We start from the raw sequence: 11,392 nt of genomic DNA, 5'->3' as shown, positions 1-11,392 counted from the left end.
TACAACAATTGAAATTTCTTTTTTTTTTAATTTTTTTTAATTAAATTATTATCTGTGTAGATATTTTAACATTGTGAAATTTCTTTTTTTTTTTAAATATATTTTATTGATTTTATACAGAGAGGAAGGGAGAGAAATAGTTTGAAACATCAATGAGAGAGAGTCATCGACCAGCTGCCTCTTGCATACCCCCTACTGGGGATATGCCCGCAGCCAAGGTACATGCCCTTGACCGGAATCGAACCCGGGACCCTTCAGTCCCCAAGCCGACGCTCTATCCACTGAGCCAAACCGGTCCGGGCTGAAATTTCTTTTGAGAGCCAATTTTTTTAAACGTAAACTTCTTCTTCTAACGCCACTTCTTCAAAATAGACTCGCTCGGGCCGTGGTATTTTGTGGAAGAGCCACACTCAAGGGGCCAAAGAGCCGCATGTGGCTCGTGAGCCGCAGTTTGCCGACCACGGTATTAGCCAAACTCCGCCGTTAGGAGTTGCGTGCCCTCCCGGATGTGGGCTCCCTCAGATTAAAAGACACACAAATGCACAGTGTTTGCTGGCCCTGCTCCCAGGTGACTGCACACACATTCCCGGGAACCCACAGGTGTGTCAGGGTGGGACCAGCGCCCCTGTGGGGAGGGGGAGGGTTCTGGCAGGCGCCCCACAGAGAGCCCTGACTCTGGTTTCTTCCCTCGGGTTAAAGTGATTGTGAAATAAAAACACAACGTGGAAACTTTCTCAGGGAACATTTGGTCAACGGCTGGCTTTCAAATGTGATGACAGCAGCCGACCTGGGCTTCCAGGGCCTCAGGTAACCTCCCCGGGATGTGTGGGAAAGAGCATTCCCCAGGGAAGAGGGCTCCTCCCACACGCCCGCCAGGGCGGCAGACGCTGGCTCTCCCTCTGTCTCTGTCTCCCTCTGTCTCTCTGTCTCCAGATCTCCCTCTCTCTGGGCCCCACCGGACCCCTGCTGTCTTACCTTCACACGCACTCTCAGGGGAAGCTGGGCAGGATGGAGTCAGCTGCAGGAGCTATGGCGTCAGGTGTGGGCGAGAAAGGGAATGAGGTTTGGCAGAAGGGGAAACCCATGATTTCCTGAATCTCCTCAGAGGAGCTTTGATCTCTGGGGTGAGGCAGGGTCAAGGCATCCCAGTGTATTTTCAAACGTCCCCTTTGCTCCAGGCTGAGTATGGAAGGGATGCCAGGCAGAATAACAGCCCTCATGGACATCAGATCTTAGTCCCCAGTCCTAGGAGTGGCTGTTAGGTTATGGGGCCAGCGGGCACCAGGTTTACTGACCAGTCAGCCCTGAGGTGAGGACGTGATCCTGGGTTATCCAGGTGGTCCAGTACAATCACAAGGGTCCTTACAAGTTGGGGGCTAAGCAGGACTTGGAGAGTCCAAGAGATGCGGCTTGGGGAGCCCTCAGGTATGATGCCAGCTCTGAGTGGGAGAAGATCACCACGGCCTGGAGTAGCTGGAAAAGGCAGGGGACGGATGTCCCGTCGGCTCCCAGAAGGGCCAGCTCTATGCACACTGCAGCTGAGCCTGGGAGACCCATTGAGACCATGATCTCCAGAGCTGTGAGGTGAGGCGTGCTGGGGCTGTCACAGCTCAGGAGGAAGGGAGGAAGGGGTGGGCTGGGCACAGGAAGGGGCAGTGAGGAGGAGCTGGGGGCTGGGAGCAGCTGATGTGGAGGGAGAAGACACAGGTCCCCCAGTTAAAAACCCAGGAGGGTGGGGAGCTCCATAGGAAGGCCTGCAGGATGGCCTGGAGAGAGGGGTGTCAGGGGTATTTTCTTCAGCAGCTCAGCCATATTTTGACAAAATAACCCAGGGAAGAGTCTCCCTAATGAGAGAGACTTCTCTTATAAGTGAGGGTGGCCGGCTGCTTTCTTGGAAAAATAGAGCATTTTGGGACTACATTAGAGCATAAAATCCTTCCAGCAGGTGCAGCCTGCCCTGTCGTATGGTCCTGCAGTCGGGAGGATATGCAGAGCCCCCACCCCCATTGCAGGTGGCTGCATCTCTCTATTTAATTTGGGGTCACAGATTAGCTGTTTGGCTCAGTGGATAGAGTGTTAGCTCAAGGACTGAAGGGTCTCAGGCTTGATTCTGGTTAAAAGCATGTACCTCAGTTGCTGGCTGGATCCCCTGTCCGTAGCGGGCAGATGCAGGAAGCAAACAATTGATGTGTCTCTCTCACATTGATGTTTCTCTCTGCCTCTCCCCCTGCCTTTCACTCTCTCTTTAAAAAAAAAAAAAAAAATCAATGGAAAAATAACCTTTGGTGAAGATTAACAACATCAACAAAAGGTGGGTTGCCATGATCTGAAGCTCTGGGGTCCCTGCTTCGTTTACCCAGAGCGAACTTACTCTGTGCCCCCAAGATGAAGTGGCACCTCTCTGTCTTCCATGGTTGTCAGGTCTTCATCCAAAGCTTGCAGCGATGCTGGCCAGCAATATCCAAATGATGCCACCGTTTCCCTTCCCTCTTCACTCCAGCCAGGGAGGGCAGGGGACCCCCTCAGCAGACCTGGGAACCTCCCCCAGCCAATCTTGCCAGCACTTCCTCCTCTTCCAGATGTCCCCTCTGCCTGCAACTGCTGGCTTCAGCCCACGTGTCCTGCTCAGCCTCCACTCCCGGGCACTGGGCCGGCTGGGCTGCACCGTGTCCCGCAGAAGTGGGTGAGCACAGTTGGGGTCATCCTCCTGGGACACGTTGGGGAGGCTGGAAATAAGTGTTTGACCACATTTTAAAAAGAACCCCCCTTCCACGAGGGCTGAATAAGATGTGTGCCATTTCCAGTCGGAGAGGAGGTTTGCAGTAAAGAATCCAGCAGCCCTTCCCGCAGGTGAGGGGACGCGGGAACATAAAAGAGAAACCACCAGGCACCTGCTGGAGCCTGACTGCCCTGGGCTCCTCCTGTGTCCTCCAAGCCCCAAAGTGGCCATTCACAGCTCCTCCAAAGGGGAAACCAGCCCAGGAAGACAAAAGGGATGTTTTGCCGCTGGTCTTTTGCAAGCCGACTTCCTTCTTTGTGCTGCCAACCATGCGGAGAAGAGCTTCAGATCATGGCAACCCACCCTTTTGTTGTTGTTGTTAATCTTCACCTAAGGTTATTTTTCCATGAATTTTTTTTTTATTTATTTATTTATTTTTTTTATTTTAGAGAGAGAGTGGGAGGGAGGGGGAGAGACAGAGAGAAACATCAATGTGAGAGAGACACATCGATTGGTTGCCTCCTGCACGCGCCCCCACCGGCCAGGGGATCCAGCCAGCAAGAGAAGGCTGGCAGGAGCGTGGGGACTGACATACACCCCCTCCTCAGGGAACGTCCTTCAGAGCACATGGACCGGGCAGGGTGCAGGGCCAGGCTTCTGGTGATGACCCCTCCCTTAACTGCTGTCTCTAAGCAGTCATTCACCTCAGGGAAGGTTGGGGTAAGAAACAAAGAATCATATGCATTCCTCTCCTCCAACTTGTGTTGAGTCTGAGCCACTTGTGTCTTCAGAGACAGACAGAGGCTCTGTTTTTCCTCTTCTTATTGAAATAAGACATAATACTTTCACAGAAAGTCTTTCCTGAAAAAGCGGCTGTCTTTGTGCGGCTGATGGGTAAGAGCCCACATCGGCCACTGGGGGGCAGTACTAGGGGCCAGGGTTCCAGCCCCTGATGGAGAAGCCACGGATCTTTTTGGTGCCAGGGTCCCAGTGGGAACAGTTAGCCTGAAACCCGACCACTTGGATCAGACGTGGTCCCTGTTTTCTCATACGACCCCTCTTGTACCGAGACATAGTGGTCAGCTTTCAACACAGACTTCGGACCGTTATTTCTTTAGAGCGAAACAAATAAGACAATACCAGTCCAAGACATTAAAGCCCACTGGCCCCAAGGATGAGTCTCTAAAGAAAACAAAACCAGACACCCAGTCTCCACGTGGTCACCAACAGGACTCCATAAATTAGGGCACTCTCATCCTTAAAGTTCTCTCTCTCTCTCTCTTTCTCTCTCTTGTTCATTTCCACTTTCCTCAGGCCTCCCTGCTGGAGTCTGCTGGCCTGCAGCTGCAGAAGTTAGTCGCCTCAGAACCAGAGGGGACTGCTGGAGGACTAGTTAATCAGTTAGCCAGTTAACCAGTCCTTGGAGTGAACGCTGCACATATGTTTCTCAGCACAAGTGCTTCCGGGTTGGCCGGGTGCACTCTGCCATCTGTCTCTCCTTACATTTGTAATTAAAAAAAAAAAAAAAAATCCCCATCTATTAAAAAGCATGTGTTCGTTGTAAAAAAAAAAAAAAAAAAAAAAAAAAAAAAAAGAAAGAAAGAAAGAAAAAGAAAGAAAAAAACACACGAAGATTCAGAACTGAAACAAAGGTCTCCCATCCTCCTTCTAATAAAAGCAACTTCTGTTAGCAATTTAATGTGCATCTTGCAGGCATTTCCCACGCGTCTACAGATAGGGCTGTTTCTGTACAAATGGAATCATGGCAAAAATATGCTCTGAGCCTGGTTCTGTTTCTCATTTAACAGTAAGTCCTGGACGTTGTCCCACTGCAGTCTGCTCAGAGCTTGACCGTTTTTAGAGGCTGCATAGTACTCCGTCACGTGGATATGATCACTGCACTCACGTTGCCATCGGTGGACATGTAGGGTGTTTCCAATGATTTCAACTATTCGAAAGCTGGTCTGTAATGGGACACAACACACACACACACAGGCGTGTCTGTAGGAGAATGCCCCATGCTTGGTGCCCTGACCCAAAAGATAAGCACCTGTGTCTCAGTGTGGAACATCTCAACAAGACTGAGTTACCACATTCTCATCACAGATGTCCCACCCAGAACATAGGTGTCCACTGTGAACACAGGTGCTGTGTTCTCGGCCCCTTCCTCCTGCTCCACAATCTCATCCAGGGTCAGCCCAAGATGCGAACTCCTGGGACTCGATCCACAAAGCACCTCCGGGGGCTGCACACAGTCATTGGGGAGACCAGAGCTGAGCTGAGGACACGGGCTTCCTGAGAGGCTACGGACGCCCAGCCTCTGCACGGTCGTAAGCCGAGCTCCCTAAACCAGAACTGCCCTGGTGTCATCACTCCAGACGTTCTGCATTCATCAACGTTACCAACGAAATAAAACTGTCTCGCCTCCTTCCTGAAGTGGCTCCCGGATCCAGCAGGTGCGACCCCAGGGGGGTCCGCAGGTCTAAGAGCTCTTCGGGGTGCACAGCAGGATCGGGGGCCTTTTACACACAGGGGCACGGCTCTGTCAGGGGGACCCAGGCACCGGGACAGCCAGGCACCAGGTCAATTCTAACGGGGAAGGCCAGGAGGCCCTCACTCCTGGGGATCTGGCTGGCCTCACGACAGGCAGTCCCCACCCAGGACTCCGCTGGCCTTCCCCCTGAAAGCAACGGAGCCCGCACCCCAGGGAAACGCTGGGAGCCTACTGGCTCCCGTGGGCTTTGCCCTGATGTCACGTTGGTTCCCCACCATCAGCAGGAAGGAGGGACAATCACCCTGGCATCTCCCTGAGGCTGTTCTGGCCACAGCTCCAGCCCTATGGTCACTTTTCAGTCTCTTTCCTCCTTTATGTGCAAATTCTTCTAGGGTGGCGCTTATTGCTTATTGGTGGTTCCCACAAACTGGTCATGAAGTCTTGTCTCCTCCCCTCCCCCTGCCCCTCGCCGCCTGTGGTGAAAATAAGAGAAACAGAGCCCAGGATGGTCTTCCCAGAAGGCTAACGGGAGTTCAGGGAGAAGCTGCTTCCACTCGGAGGAGGTTCTCACCACTCTCGCCAGGAGGGGCCACGACCTGCCTGTGCACCACACGCATCGGGCTCCCCGAGGAACTGTCTTCCCAAACCAACGGGGACCCAGCCCCTGGGACCTGGAAGGGGAGGGGAGCACTGGGAGAGGCCCTGCCTGCCTGGCTGGGGCTGGGTTAGAAGAGACCCCTTCCCCCACTTCTCCTGGGATCTGTGCTCCCCCGCAGGAGGCTAGTCCCCTCTCCGGCCCCTCTCAGAGCCTGAGCCCCGCCCTCACACAGGTGTGGGCCATGAGAGAAGGGCCCTCTCTGGGCCAGATAAGCTCAGGCGAGGCAGCCTGGGCTTCTTTCGTCCTGCTTGCTGATGGTTATCTGCTTTTATCCTCAGCTCATCTTTCGGCTGAAGGTTGCCTTAATTACACCCATTACAAGGATTAAAAGGGAGAGGGACCCGCCCAGCGTCACACAGCTAAGCAGGGTCCCCGCACCATGTTTCCCAAGGGGCTGAGAAACATGGACGTGTGGGACCCCACGAGGCCATGACTCAGAGTCCTGGAAGTCCAGCCGGGGCCTCGCTGGCAGCCAGGGCAGGGGAGACCTCAGTGAAGTGAGCACAGCCTCCCACCCTCACTGAGTAACCCAGACCCCCCACACACACCACCACCACCACCTTCAGGCTGGGCTGTGGGAGCAGGCGCCCATTGGCTTCGGGCCTGGCAGGCATTTCCCACGTCACGTCATATTGATACAGTATTTACAGTGAAGCCTGGGGAGACTGGAATCCTTGCCTGAGGTCCCTGCTCCCCCACAAGGTGCATTTTAGGAGACAAGAGACCCTTACTGGCTCCCAGGAACCTGGAGCCCCAAGAACCTTCAGGATCAGGGCTAACCACACCTCTAGACCCTCTGGACCACCCAGCAGTACCCCCCCCCCGGACCACCCAGCAGTACCCCCCCCCCCCGGACCACCCAGCAGTACCCCCCCCCCCCCATGCTCGGGGTCGCTAGACAATTGGAGTGGTGATAAACAGGGGCATGGCTCTTGTCAGGGGGACCCAGGCACTGACAGAGCTGAGTCACTGCCCCGTGTCCCTCCCCTGGCCAGGCCTGCCTCCCCCACAGTCATCAGAGACCCAGCTCAGCTCCCGGCGCCTCTCTCAGCTGGCTGTCCCACCTCACACCCCTGGGGCGGGGGCCTCGTTCTTCCCCTGATCCCCGTGACCAGGGGAAGGTGCCAGCTTCCTTAGGGGCTTGGAGAGAGAGCTGCTCCCCACCCCGAAGAGCAATCGTGGCTCCCACCTGGCAGAGAGTTCGCCCAGGCCAGCACACGTGGCACAGACAGTACCGCTGTGGGCACGGGCGTGGGCGTCAGGCGATTCACGTCTCAGGCATGTCCTTCAGGCCAGGGGTGGACTGGGCCGACTGCCCCCCCCCCTCCGCCCCCTGGAAGCATGGCCTCCTCTTAAAGACAAGGTGCCCCACCCTGCCCACCCCCACCCCCACCACCTCCTGGGTCTGGGAGCACTGATGTGATAATGAGAAGGCTTTGAAAACCCTCAAGGATGCCCATTAGTGACGGAAGGTGTGGCTGTAGCACGGCCCTTCTCTTTGAAAGTACTGAGAACTGATTTTATCAACAGGCGAAACTGTCCTGGAGGCTCTATGATGCAGACACAGGCGAGAATGTAGGACACAGGCGAGGCCACCCTCCCCCCCGCCCCCCACACCCCTGCTCTGCCCAGCGACCTGGAGGATGCAGTGAGGTCAGGGGCTCTGGGCCGGAGCTGGTCTCAGCTCCTGGTGCATCCTGTGTTCCTGTTTTCCCTCTCTGGGCTGCGGTGGATGAAAGGCTGCAAATATCTCTTCCCTCACAGGCTTTCCCTGGGGTGAGGATGCTCAGGGGCCCAAGGTCAGGGGAGGGCAGAGCAGGGTGTCCAGAGTCCCTGCAGGCCCACCCCACAAGCACAGGGTGGGTGGCTGAGCATTCAGACAAGACACCAGGGAACCAGGAGGATGCACAGTTCTAAGATACGGTATTTTGTTTTGTTTTGTTTTTTTTCTTTCTGGTAATCCCCATTCGATGATCTTTAAAGACCAGGCCAGGGGTGGACTGGGCCGACTGCCCCCAGACCCCTCAGAGGCCTGGGTGTCTTTCTGAGGAGCAGGTGGGGGTCGCTGGCTAAGGTGTTGACACCACCAGGCAGAGAGTGACCGAGACGCAGGAGCAATGAAGGAAGGAAGGGTGGAGACAGGGAGAGAAGCATCAGTGTGAGAGACATACATTGATGGGTTGTCTCCCGCATGCATCCAGCCAGGAGCTCCTCAGTCTGCAGGCTGACGCTCTGTCTCCTGAGTGGCTAGGGCCAGTTTTTTGTTGTATTTTTATGGAGAAGGAACCTCTGAGGCGGGCATCACCAAGGCGTGTGCCTCATCGCTGAGCTGAACTCCTTATGCTGCTGGGAGGCACACAGTGACAAGAGGCTGAGCAGCCGGGCCTGGAGGCCTAAGCTGAGGGAGGTCTGGACGCCCCTCGTGCTCCTTGAGGCACCAGGGTGCCCACTGCGAACTCCTCTCAGACAGAGTCCAGGGAGCTGAGAAGAGCAGGGACTGGTGTTTCTCCGGGCAGGTGGAGGTGCCCAGTGGTCAGGGACGCAGCCACAGCTATGCCCAGTGGAGAGGCCGGGACACTGGGTGAGCCCTCCTGGGATCCCTGAAGTCTGAGCACCGTGCGGTAGCCTCCGATAAAGGCCTTCTCCAAGTCTGTGAATCTGTGCTTTCCACGCATTGGGGCATGTGGACAGGCTTTCCACAGATGTGCCTGGGAGTGGTGCCCAGATAAGGAACAAAGCCTGTGTTCTTTCCTGAAAGTCAGCACAAGGCTTGGGAGGGGCCTGGGTACCGGTTGGATGGACCAGCGTGGGTCACGGACACAAGGAACAGACCCCTCAGAGGCCTGGGTGTCTTTCCGAGGAGCAGGTGGGGGTCGCTGACTGAGGTGTTGACACCACCAGGCAGAGAGTGACCGAGACGCAGGAGCAATGAGCGAAGCCTAGGGGCTGGCCCAGCCCTGGTCGCTGCCTTCACGGCTTACCAGGAAGTGTCTGTCACCGAGCAGCACCTCCTATCATCATCTCTTCAGGGGTGCATGCTGACCAGGAGGGCTCCCTTGGCCCCAACTTCCTGCCCTGCACACAGGCCCTTCTTCAGATTCTGAGTGTGAATGGGGCTGCCTGAAGCTGCCAGGGTCCTCCTACACCTGAGGAGGAAGTCCATCGTCATCTGGCTGAAAGACCTCCAAAGTGTCCTTGTGGGTGGGTCCCCTGCCCATGGGCCCCAGGTTAGTCTCACCTTCGCCCATCTGTGCCTCTATTACTCCTGAGGCTTAGGGAATAGAGATTCTTTCTTTCTTTTTCTTTTTTTCTTTTTTTAATATTTTTATTGATTTCAGAGATGAAGGGAGAGGGAAAGGAAGATAGAAACATCAATGATGAGAGAGAATCATTGATAGCTGCCTCTTGGATGTCCCCTACTGGGGATGGAGCTGAAATCCTAGCATGTGCCCTTGACCGGAATGAACCCGGGACCCTTCAGTCTACAGGCTGATGCTCTATCCACTGAGCCAAACCAGACAGGGTAGGAATAGTTTCTTGCAGTCAAGAACTTTCCAGCATTGTGGATGTCCCCAGAATGACTGGCTATGCCCTGCCTCCTGGCTGCAGCCATGTGGGCAGAAAATAAAAAAATTAAGACTCAAAGAATTCAAAGGTATGCCACATAAAGCAGAAATAACAAAAGTTAAATTAAAAACTTCTGTGCTTCAGAGGACACCATCAACAAAGTGAAAAGACAACGCATAGAATGAGAGGAAATATTTGCAAATCATCTATGTGATGAGGAACTTGTACCCAGAATATATCAAGAACTTCACATCCCCACAAAGGTTTGAACAGACATTTCTCTAAGGGAGATATGTGAATGGCCAATAAACACACAAAATCATTAGCCTGACATCATTAGCCATTAGGGAAATGCAAATCAAACCAGTGAGACAGCCCCTCCCACCCACCAGGATGGCCAAAATAATAAAGGCAAATTGTAACAAGTGTCTGGGAGGATGTGGAGAAACAGAACCTTGCCACGTGGTGGGTGAGACGGTGAAGTGAAGCCACTGCTCCGGAGAACACTTGGGCCCTCACATAATTACACATGGAGCCGATAAGTGATCCAGCAAGTCCCGCTCAAGTCCCATCCGAAAGAAATGGGATTGTGTCCACACAAGCCTTGTGCAGCTCTGTGCATAGGAGCCAAAAAGTAGAAGTAACCCAAATGCCCATCAGTAGATGGATGGGTAAACAAAGCATGGTCCGCCCAGCGCTGGAGTTTACGCAGCCATGAAAAGGAATGGCATTCTGACACACCCCACCTCATGGATGAACCTTAGAAATATTAATACTACGTTCAGAGAAAGTAGCCAGACACCAAAGGGCGGAAATCACACGACTCCATTCACATGAAATTTCCAGAAAATGGAAATCCAGGGAGACAGGAAGTAGACTGTGGCTCCCTGAGGCAGGGGTTGATGGGAAGATTGGAGTTTGTTCTAAAATTGATGTGATGGTTGCATAAATCTGCAAAGATACTAAGAAAACATTGAATTGCACACTTTAAATGAGTGAATTAGAGGGCATATGAATCACATAGCTATGAAACTGTTTAGGAATAAATTTAAAATCTTTTCCAGGTCAACATGGAACACGTGAGCACTTTCTGCTGCGTGGCTCTGTGTGACAAGATAGGTGTGACCACAGACACTGGCCACAGACATTGGGGGGCATGAGGGAGTGGGGATTGGTTCCAGGGGCACTCATGCACCATCCTGCCCCTCTCCAGCCTTTACACCATCTGCATTTAACAAAGACCAGAGCCTCAGGAATGAGACTCAATAGTCCCTGCCAACACACCTGGCCTGTTGTTCCAGCCAACCTCTCCATGGCAGTGGGGGGTGGGGTGGCGAGCAGGGAGGGTGGACTTCCCAGCATCTGTGAGCATCACTGCAGGGCTCTCCATACAGGACCACATCTGCACACGGATTGCACACCCACCCTCTAGGTCACATGTGTCAAACACAAGGCCCGCGGGCCAAATCCATCCCGCCAGGCCTTGCAATGTGGCCCACACCGCGCTGTCATCACTGCACTCCGCTGCGTTTCCATCACAATGACAGTTTATGACTGTTCAGTAAACCATTTGGCCCGCGATTTAGGCTGGATTTTAGATTTTGGCCCCTTCTCTGATTGAGTTCGACACCCCTACTCTAGGTGGTACAGGGTGATGGATAGAGACACAAGCATTTGAAAAGACTTCAATCTCTAAGCTGTTACTCTGCATAAACTTCAATATTATTATTATTATTATTATTATTATCACAAACACACAATAGGACACATGAAACCACTGGAGAAGACAAGCCATTATGTTCTAAATTAAGGGTTAAAGGCCATATAAGTTTGTGGGAGACAGAGAGAGGGGCTGGAAGAGTCTGAGAGGGCAGCCCAGAGGGAGGTGGGGCCTGGTGGGAATAGCTTCGAGCAAGGGTGCCCACTGCATGGTTCACATGCCCTGCAGTCACAC

Source organism: Pipistrellus kuhlii, unplaced genomic scaffold, assembly GCF_014108245.1.
Source record: "Pipistrellus kuhlii isolate mPipKuh1 unplaced genomic scaffold, mPipKuh1.p scaffold_m20_p_4, whole genome shotgun sequence".
NCBI classification, from domain to species: domain Eukaryota; kingdom Metazoa; phylum Chordata; class Mammalia; order Chiroptera; family Vespertilionidae; genus Pipistrellus; species Pipistrellus kuhlii.
This window is presented reverse-complemented; position numbering follows the sequence as displayed.